Raw genomic sequence first — 12,014 nt, forward strand, 5'->3', positions numbered from 1 at the left:
AAAATAAATGGAAGAAAAACAAATCTTAGATCTTAGATGTGAAAAAAAAATGGTTTTGTGGTTGTGCATGGCTATAATTGAAAAAGGAGAGAGAGAGAGAGAGAGGTTGTAGGTTTGCAAGACAAAAAGGAAAATGAAAAATGTGGAGATATATGTTTTTGTAAGTTTTAATAAATAAAATGTTTGACTTTGGTTTGTTTGACCTTAATTAACGAGTTATAATTGTTGACATTTTCAGCCCTAGTCGATTGGTTCTAATAGTTGACCTTATGACCCTAGTCAATGAGTTATAATTGTTGACCTTTGGTTTAGTCTACCTTAAAAGGAACAAATTTGAGGCTAGCCACTCATTAGTAAAGTCTCACCTAATTGGGCACCATTTGTTATTTGATAATTAGAGTAAGAATATTTTGAAATGTTTTTTATTTGAATTTGATGTGAAATTGTTTTGATATAGATATGAAAATGTTTGATAGAAAAGTTTTGAATGCTTTAATATGTTTGAACTCAAAAGTTTTGTGAAAAAAGATTATGCATTATATCTCCTATTTTCAATCATAATTGAAAATGTTTGATTCATGAAACTACATTAATATTCTTTATTGGGCTTTGAGTTTATTCCCCTTCGTTGACAATTTTTTAGGTACTTTTAGTACAAGTGAGGAGTGATCGTTAGACTAGGGAATTTTCTTTATTAGAATTTTGGTTCAAACTTTGTTTTGAACATTGTTTAGATGTTAAAATTTAATTCTCATTTAAATTATTTGAGTTTGGAGTTATTTGGACAATAACACTTTGGTTAATGTGCTAGTTTTAAAGTTGACAATTGAGGATGTGGGATTTATTTATTTTACTACTATGAACAAGAATTTAGTAATTGGAAACCATCTAGTTATAAGATGAATATTTGTGTCATTTCCACTTTAAGCCTTCGGGATTGAGGTGTGAAATGACCATAACCTTGGAGTGGGTTTTGGGGCATGACATATATACTGAAACTTTGTTTTCAGCTTCAGTCAATTAAGGACGGATCCATGAGTTCAAATGATTACATACTAAATATGAAAGCTATTGTCTAGAATATTTCTACTGCAAGACAATTAAGTTTTAATGAGGAAATTGATTTTATACATTCTTGGAGAAGTGGCTTGGAGTATGATCCTATGGTCATCAATCTCGCCTCTCAATGTGATGATATAACTTTATAAGAAGTCTAATTTAGGCTATAAAACCAAGAAATGAGATCAAAACAAATAAATTCAATTGTTGTAGTTGTAGACCTTAAGATTGATCTTGCAACCCCTATTTACTCAATTTTTAAGTTCTATTTCTATTTTATTTTATTTGTTTCCAAAGTCAATTTTTATCTTGATTTTAAGCCATATTGGTTAGAGATTTTATGTTTATTCCTTTTTATATTTTGAGACCATAGATTTTCTAGTTTAAGCCTATATTCACCCATTTTAGAAACCTAATCACAACCTTCTATTTGATGTACCACTTTTAAACCTTAAAGACCTAATCTTCTCTTTTATCTCATTCTTTCTCTCCCATTGCCACCTCATCAACTACCTTCTTTCATTTTCTCATTTTTTTTCTTTCTTCTCTTTCTCACCCACCATGCTCACTCCATGCATTCATAGCCACTCCACCCTCTTCATTTCTTCTCTTCTTCTTCTTTTTCTTTCTTCTCTGTTCCTCTTTCTTTTTCTTTCTTCTCTGTTCCTCCTTCTTTTTTTTTTTCTCACTTTTCCTCGTACCCATGGCCACCATCGCCCATGCCACCATGGATACACCAAATCTAACCATTTTCTTCTACCTTTAGTCCATGCACCATTATGACACTGACACAACCTTCAATAATCACCCATAGTGATCTCACACGTCGCTAAATCCACTATACCAGCCACGTGCCACGATCCAATACCCTATTGGTTAGGTCTCAAAAGTGATACCTATGAGTGTACCAAATCCTTAATTTCAAGGATTTTAATTATGGCATAGTGGTACTAGGGTTGATCCCATAGGGAAAAGAATTTAATAAAGTTATTTTTTAAGGTGGTTAGCAAAAAAAAATTCTACCTAGGCCATAAGTAATCAATAAACAATGTGAGTGAATGAAAGTACTTTAAAATTAGAAAGAGTCCTTGGAAATAAGAAAAAAGTAATAAAAAATGAACATATTTTTTATAACATAAACGACAAATGTTGTAAGTAAGAGTAAGTGGCCAACATTCACCTTATGGTAAATTTGGTCACTTCCCAATCATAGAAATCATCCATTTTGGGTCTTTTGGTCTACAAAGGAACTAAGGTGTCTAACTTAGGGCAATTAGGTTTAGTAGTTATTAAAACAGGCTTGCTTCTAATAGCAACTTAGCTTATGACCCTTACTACTAATGCAATAAGCACTTCACTTTGTAAGGAGACCACCCTTTCTAAATGTTGGACTGATGCATAAGGGAAAGACAAGACTAAAACATTAAAAATCCAAATAGTATCCCAATAGATGTATGGATTATGACCTTAACTATTGTAGCCTACATTTGTTACAATTGCCAACTTTATCTTCTCTTTCCACGTACAAGCTAATAGAAAGGAATTGAATTTACATGTAGTAAAACAAACAACCTCTCTCCCCCTTTTCTTACAACATTGAGATGATTAGCCTAACATCTTAACTATATGTTAGGGAATTTTGACCTTTTTAAAAAATTTACCTCTAAGCATATGGAATAAATTAATAGTTTGCATGCCTATATTGTGTTTGATTTCTATTCCATAAAAATGTTTCTTCAAATCTAGTTTGTTTAGTGTGTAATTGGGCATCTTGAACCTTGAGATGTATTCTAGACACATTTTACATGTTAGATAATTTTTTTCTAGGGTGTATACTTTACTTCTAACCTCGTTACATTCTTTCACATATTCACATGTCCTATTTTTGCATTCCTTGTACATTCATTGAAACCAATTAATTTGGTGTCTTTTCAATTGTTTTTTATTCTTGGCATATATACATTTTGTACATGTTGAAAAAGTTTTGTCTTGATGCATAACCCCATCTTAACCTTGTTAAATAAATTTAAATGCTTATGTGTTATCCATCTTTTGCGTCATAGAATGTTTATTCAATTATGATTCTTTTAGTGGATATTTGGTTATTTTTTAGCTTTGATTTATATTGTAGATACCTTGTGCATCCTAGATTTTTATTATTTATTTATTTATTTTAGAATAATAAATCTCTTTTCTAATCTTATGAATTAGTTTATTCTTTTTTATGTATATGTGTTATCTTATTTTAGTGCACTTGAGGTAAACTTTTATATTTTACTGTTTAATCTCTTTAATTGAGTTTATTTATCTTTATTTATTTATTTATTTATTTTATCTCTTTTATCTTTTTTTATTTGTTTTGTCTTGGTGTATCATAATCTTCTAATATGCATAGATTATGTATCCATCATCATTCTTTTATCTTTTGTTACCATGCCTTATATATTTATTTGTGTTTTGCTCTCTTGGTACACATGATCTATTAGTAAATTATCATAGTTCTCTTCATTTGTTTATGGAGACCTTGCTAGAGCTTAGAAAGGTCTACTCTATGATAAATTTTCAATAAGTAACTTGACATTTGGACTTAGACTCGTTTTTCATAGACATTCCCTTTATTTAAAAAAAGAGTTATATTGCATTTTTCTTTAATATTTTACTTTCCCTTTAGAAATAAACAAAAATAAGTGACCAATTCAATTTTCAAAAATTATTTTCCATAATAAAAATTAATCTTGCTATTGAGTGCGAATACATATGAAAAATATGGGTCTACAATAGGCCACTTCTTTTATTAAACACTTCACGATATTTTAAACAATTTTAAAAAGGATGGTTAGGTTGATGTTGGGTGTGATATTCATAATTATTCCAATCTTTTCATAATCACAATTTAGAGCCTTGACAAGTGCCAAATTGTTTTCTCCAGACCATGATTATAACATATTATCAAACTCTAGACATGATATGTGACAGGAATTTTGCTGAGATGGAATCAACTAAACTCATAGATGCACTTGATTTTCTTGCTTCTATATATTATGAATCTTGAATCTAATTTTGAAGAGAAGTATGAGAATGTGGATGCCAACTCCAACTGGGAGGAGAATGTTTAGTTTTCTTCTATTGAGCCTTCATTTTCAATTGATCAACACAACTTGGATGTTGAGTTTAATGGTTGTATGAAGAGCTTATTTGATGCCACAACTAAGTTAAATCCAGTCTATATTGAGATAAAAGTTCTCAATCCAAAACCTAATGAATTTACTAACTAAAATCCTAAAATTTTGGTTAACTTTGAGCCTATAGCTTGTATCAATCATTATCTAGTTAGAACAAGTAAGTATGAGGTTAAATTAAATTTCGTTTAATTAAAAATTTGATTGAAATCAGTATTACAACCCTTCTACCCTATTGTATAATATTTTAATTATTGAAAATTTGAAGAAATTATGCATGATTTCTTTATCATTGGATTCATTGATTGTGAGATGGTTGATAATCACCCAAATTAGCTTCAACATGCTATTGATACTTCTTGTGAGTATAATGTTAAAGAGGATATGATTCAATTTTTTTTATGCACAATCAGAGGATCAAGGGTCATTTTATTATGGTTTAAAAGAATAAAATCTTAAGGATATTTTAGATAAAGGTTCAATTTTTGTTTCTTGTTTTGATTCTTTTTCCAACTATTTAGATAGTTTAACTTTTTTAGGCTTTGATAGCATTAAGATACTAATATTAGTTAAAGTGTTTGCTATTTTTTTTTTCATAAAATTAACTCTGAAAAAATTGTGAATGGGTGACACCATTTATAATGGTTTTTAAAAGAGTAGGCATAGACTAAGTTGCTGCCTCATCCACTTTTAAGGTGAGGTAGGCCTTTAATCCTAGTTTATCCTTTAGATTAGGAGTAGGTTATATATTTTATTTATGTTTCTTTTGTTTTAGTCTATAAAATAATTGTACTGCCTCTCAATATTTCTTATAACTAAGTTTTGTATTATTATTATTATTATTATTATTATCTCATTCTTGCATTTGAAGTTGTTGATCATGTATATGGTTAAGTGCTTTACTATCTAGGTTGAAGGAGAATGTGTGATTCATCTTATGGAGGGAAAGTTTATAAGGTGTGCACTTCTTAGTTTATGATTTTGGATACTAATTTGAATTCAATTTGATTCTTAATTTTTGAATTTGAGTTACAAGAAATAGTTGGACATACTTTGTATGAATTAATGATACAAGTTTTAAGAAAGGAAGCCCTTTGGAATGGCAAAATCTCAATTTTTTTCAATCACCTTACTTGCTATCTTGTTTTCAACAAATTTTTAAATAGAGATTAGTGAGTGTATAAGAGTAATATACATGAGTTTATACTAATTTTTAGACAAGTTTGTACTATGAGTTACCCACCTTAGTTGAAGATGTACATTCACGACTGGTTTGAATTTATTTGTGACATGTTTTGTAATTGAGCCTCATATTATTTTCCTATCATTGTCTTATAACAATCCATGTGCAAATTAAGCTTTGCCATGCATTAACTATATACATATAGCTATACATCATTTGTTTTGAGATTGCAAGTCTATTCCTTTATATTTGAAGTTAGGTATGTTGGGGAACCCTGGATTACTCTTTTCCAATGCCCTGGATCTCATAGGATGCATGAATCCATCCCTAGGCATCTAAATCTATCCCAGAGGAATAAAATGATAATAAAAATCATTATTAACTATGGATCTAGAGATATGAACGTCATACTTGGATTTGAATGTAGGTATAAATTAGATTTTTCTTATCTTCTCTATCTGGAAAACTCTTTTACACGGAGATTAGAGATCAGAAATCATAGGGTAGTGTAGAACTAAAGATTTCAAAGTTTAGGGTTAAAGATCAGTTTTCCAAGTAAGATTTTAACTATTAGATTATTATTTTAGATTCGTTAATTAGTTTTGAACCCTTAAAAAATTCCTTGGAATAACTCAATCTAGATTAGGGTTGTTTAAATGTTTTTTTATTAAAAAGATTGGAAATTTATTGTTTTAGATGGATTTATTGATGAACAGGGAAATTTCAAATATTCAAATGAGTAGTTTTCTAAACAATGAAATTAAAAATAAATAGAAGAAAACAAATCTTTAGATAGATAGATAGATAGAGATAACTACGGTAAAGCATGTATTAGAGCACATGAGTGGAAAAGAAAAGAAAAAAAATGAAAAAAAATTGAGATGGTGTGGGTGTTATGTAGGGAAAGAAGAAAATAAAGAAAGAAAGAAAATAAAAGCATGCATTGGAGCATATGTGTGGAAAAGAAAAGAAAAAGAATGGGATGGCGTGGGTATTATGTAGGGAAAGAAGAAAAGAAATAAAGAAAGAAAAGAAAATGTAGAGTAACAGTATTGTAGGATATTGAAAATAATAATAATAATGGGTGGAGTTGTTAAAAGTGCATGAGGTATTTTTGTTAAGTAACATTTGGATGTTGGGAATAATAATAATAATAATAATAATAATAATAATAATAATAATTTTTATTAAAAGTTTTAATTTAATTTAAATATATCAAAGAAAGAGATGCTTAGAATAGAATTTGGAAGGAATATAAATTAATAAAAATTTGGAAACTTATTAATTTAGATTATTATTGTTTAGGAAGTTGAATATAATTTAAGTGATAATATTATTACCATAGGAAATTATTAGGATTGTCAAGTTTATAATTTTAGATAAATAGTTAATATTAATAGTTATTATTATTATTTTATTACATTAGGTGAGGAGTAGATTTTTTAGGATTAATTCTCTAAGGTTTCTAAGTGCTTTTTTGAGGTAAGGGAAATTAATGCAGATTTTATAAAAGAAAATAATTTTCTTTGTTATTTTGAAATGTGTAAAATATTATTTTATTTTTATGCATAGATCAAATATGTTTTACAATAAAAATATGTTAGAACTTTTCATTTGTTTATAACAAAAAAATGTGAAGATATATGTTTTTGTAAATTTTAATAAATAAAACAAAATGTTCGACTCTGGTTCATTTGACCTTAATCAACGAGTTATAATTGTTGACATTTTTTGCTTTAGTCAATGAGTTATAATTGTTGACATTTTCAGCCATAGTCAATGAGTTATAATAATTAACCTTATGGCTCTAGTCAATGAGATATAATTGTTGACCTTTGGTTTTGTCTACCTTAAAAGGAACAAATTTGAAGCTAAACCCTCATTTGTAAAGTCCCACCTAACTGGGTACCATTTGTTATTTGATAATCAAATTAAGAATATTTTGAAATGCTTTTGATTTGAATTTGATGTGAAAATGTGTTGATATAAATATGAAAATATTTGATAAAAAAGTTTTGAATGTTTTAATATGTTTGAACTCAAAAGTTTTTTGAAAATGATTATGCATTATATCTCCTATTTGCAATCATAATTGAAAATGTTTGATCCATAAAACTATATTAATATTCCTTATCAAGCTTTGAGTTCACTCCCATACGTTGACAATGTTTCAGGTACTCTTAGTTCGAGTGAGGAGTGATGGCTAGGCTAGAGAATTTTCTTTATTAGGATTTTTGTTCAAACTTTATTTTGAACATTGTTTAGATGTTAAATTTGAATTCTCATTTAAATTATTTGAGTTTGGAGTCATTTGGGCAATAATACTTTGGTTGATGTGTTAGTTTTAAAGTTGAGAATTAAGTATTGTGAAATTTATTTATTTTACTACTATGAACAAGAATTTAGTAATTGGAAACCATCTAGTTATAAGATGAATATTTGTGTCATTTCCACCTTGAGCCTTCGGGCTTAAGGTGTGAAATGACCATCATAACCTTGGAGTGGGTTTTGGGGCATGACGCATATACTACAAATTTGTTTTCAGCTTTAGTCAATTAAGAAGGGATCCATGAGTTCAAATGATGACATACTAAATATGAAAGCTATTGTCTAGAATATTTCTACTGCAAGACAATTAAGTTTTAATGAGGAGTTGATTTTATACATTCTTGAAGAAGTAGACTTGGAGTATGATCCTTTGGTCATCAATCTCACCTCTCAATGTGATGAGGTAACTTTATAAGAAGTCTAATTTAGGCTATAAAACCAAGAAATGAGATTAAAACAAATAAATTGAATTATTGTAGTTGTAGACCTTAAGATTGATTTTTCAACCCCTATTTAGTCAATTTTTAAGTTCTATTTCTATTTCATTTTAATTGTTTCCAAAGTCAATTTTTATTTTGATTTTAGGCCATATTGGTTAGAGATTTTAGGTTTATTCCTTTTTATATTTTGAGACCATAGATTTTCTAGTTTAAGCCCACATTCACCCATTTTAGAGACCCAATCATAGCCCTCTATTTGATCTACCACTTTCAAACCTTAAAGACTCATTTTTATTTTCTATTTCATTCTTTTTCTCTCATTGCCATCTTATCCATTACCTTACTTTTTTCTTTCTTTCTTCTCTTTCCCTCCCATCATGCTCACTCCACGCCTTCATAGCAACTTCACCTTCCTTATTTCTTATGTTCTTTTTTTTTTCTTCCTTCTAATTTCCTCTTTCTTTTTCTTTCTCACTTTTCCACATACCCATGGCCACCATTTTCCATGCCACAATGGATGCCCCAAATCCAGCCACTTTTCTCTACTGTTAGTCTATGCACCGCTTGACATTGACATAACCTTCAATAATCACCATGGTTGCCAATTCCACCTCACAACCTCATAGTGATCTCACACTGCAATAAATCCACTACACTAGCTACGTGCCACCATCCAATATTCTATTGGTTAGGTCTCAAACGTGATACCTATGAATGTGTCAAATACTTAATTGCAAGGATTCTAATTATGGCATAGTGGTACTATGGTTGATCTCACAGTGAAAAGAGGTTAGTAAGGTTTTTTTTTAAGGTGGTTAGCAAAACAATTTTCTATCAAAGCCCTAAGTAATCAATAAAGAATGTGAGTGAGTGAAAGTACTTTAAAATTAGAAAAAGTCCCTGGAAATAAGAAAAAAGTAATAAAAAAAAATGAATAGATTTTTTTATAACATAAACGACAAGTGTTGTGAGTAAGGGTAGGTGGCCAACGTTCACTCACCCTATGGTAAATTTGGTTCCTCCCCAATCATTGAAATCATCTATTTTGGGTCCTTTGGTCTACAAGAGAATTAGGTGTCTAACTTAGGGCAATTAGGTCTAGTTGTTATTAAAACAGGCTTGCTTCTAATAGCAACTTAGCTTGTGACCCTTATTACTAATAATACAATAAGCACTTCACTTTGTAAGGAAACCATCCCTTCCAAATGTTGGACTCATGCATAAGGGGAAGACAAGACTAAAATATTAAAATTCAAAAAATATCCCAACAGATGTATGGATTGTGACCTTAACTGTTGGAGCCTACATTTGTTACAATTGCCAACTTTATATTCTCTTTCCAAATATAGGCTAATAGAATAGGAATTGAATTTATATGTAGGAAAACAAACAACCTTTCCTCATTTCCTTACAACATTGAGATGATTAGCCTAACATCCTCACTATATGTTAGGGAATTTTGGCGTTTTTGAAAAATTGATCTCTAAGTGTATGGAATAAATTAATAGTTTGCATGCCTATGTGGTGTTCTATTTCTATGCCATAAAAATGTTTCTTCAAATCTAGTTTATTTAGTGTGTAATTGAGCATCTTGAACCTTGAGATGTATTCTAAACACATTTTATATGTTAGATAATTTTTTTCCTATGTGTATATTTTACTTCTAACCTCATTACATTCTTTCACATATTCACATGTTGTCCTATCTTTGAATTTCTTGTACATTCATTAAAACCAATTAATTTGGTGTCTTTTCAATTGTTTTTTATTCTTAATGTATATACATCTTATACATGTTGAAAAAGTTTTTTCTTGATGCATAACCCCTTCTTAACCTTGCAAAATAAATTTAAATGCTTATGTGTTATCCAACTTTTAGGTCATAGAATGTTTATTCAATTATGATTCTTTTAGTGGATATTTGGTTATGTTTGAGCTTTGATTTATGTTGTAGTCTTCAAATTGATGAATGACATTTTTTCATTGATTACTTCATTCATTCATGTACAGAGTATATATAAAGGGTAATCACCATTCTAAGAATGGGAAAGAATGATACAAGGAATGAATGATATAAGGAAAAAACAACTTATCTCAACATTCCTAATATCTCAACACTTTCCCTCAAGTTGGTGCATAGATGTCACACATGCCCAACTTGTCTAAAATTTTTTAGAACACTCGACTTGAGACTGCAGCTTTGGTGAGGATATCGGCCAATTGATCTTCTGATCGAATCTTAGGCAATTCCACAATCTTATCATCCAACTTCTCCTTAATGAAGAATTTGTCCACCTCGACTTGCTTTGTACGATCATGTTGTACTGGATTATGAGCAATGTCACATGCGGCTTTATTGTCACAAAACAATCGGATTGGTTGCCCAGATAAGTAACCTAAATCCTATAAGAGGAGTCTTAGCCATAATGCCTCACAAAGTCCTAGAGCCATACCCCTAAATTCCGCTTCTGTACTTGAACAAGCGACGACATTCTGCTTCTTACTTTCCATGTCACAAGATTACTACCTACAAAGGTAAAGTAACTAGATGTAGATCGCCTATCATCCACTGCACCGGCCCAATCAGCATCAGTACATACTTCTATACTCTGATGATCAACATTTTTAGTGAACAAAATTTCCTTCCCAAGAGCATTCTTCAAATACCTCAAAACACACATGACTACATTCATATGTTGCTCTCCAGGATTATGCATGTATTGACTTACTAAACTCAATGCATAAGCAAGATCTGGTCTTGTGTGAGCTAAGTACATTAATCTTCCCACAAGTCTCCGATATCTTCCCTTATCGGTTGATACTTGATTAGGCTCAGCACACAATTTTAGACCTTCTTCTATTGGTGTAGCAATAGGTTGACATCCCGACATTCCAGTCTCCTGTAAAAGATCTAAGGCATACTTTCTTCGAGACAGAAAAATTCCTTCACTTGATCGAGAAACTTCAATCCCAAGAAAGTATTTCAGAGGACCTAGATCTTTCATTTCGAATACTCTAGATAAATAATTTTGCAGAGCTTTTCTTTCTTCAGGATCATTTCCTATAACTACCATGTCATCCACATATACGATGAGTGTCATAATCTTACCATGTTGCTTTTTTAGGAACAAAGTGTGATCTGAATTACTTTGACGATAGCCAAAAGCTCTCATTGACTTTGTGAACCTTCCAAACCATGCTCTCGAGGATTGCTTCAACCCATACAATGACCTCTTCAATTGGCACACCTTCTGACATTGTTTTTCTAACACCCTGCATCCTAGTGGAAGATCCATATATACCTCTTCAGATAACTCGCCATGCAAAAATGCATTTTTCACAGCGAACTGTTGTAATGGCCAATCAACGTTTGCAGCTAAAGACAGTAATACTCGAACTATGTTGATCTTAGCTACAGGTGCAAATGTCTCTGTGTAGTCAATTCCATAAGTTTGAGTGTACCATTTTGGTATCAGTTTTGCTTTAAATCGTTCAATACTACCATCTGCCTTTTACTTCATAGTATATATCCAACGACACCCAATTGGCTTCTTTCCTGGTGGGCATTCTACGAGTTCCCATGTTTCATTCTTCTGCAATGATTTCATCTCTTCATTCATGGCTGCTTTCCACCTTGGATCAGCTAAGGCTTCTTGCACACTGTTAGGAATAGCTACAATAGATAATTGATTTACAAATGACTTATTTGATTCAGACAAACGATGGTTAGACACATAGTTGCTCATGGGATGTTTGACTTTGGTAGACAATTTAGGTTCATATGTGGGTTTAGGAATACCTCTATTATGACGGTATGGTAACCGT

This window comes from Vitis riparia, chromosome 10 (assembly GCF_004353265.1).
Source record: "Vitis riparia cultivar Riparia Gloire de Montpellier isolate 1030 chromosome 10, EGFV_Vit.rip_1.0, whole genome shotgun sequence".
NCBI classification, from domain to species: Eukaryota; Viridiplantae; Streptophyta; class Magnoliopsida; order Vitales; family Vitaceae; genus Vitis; species Vitis riparia.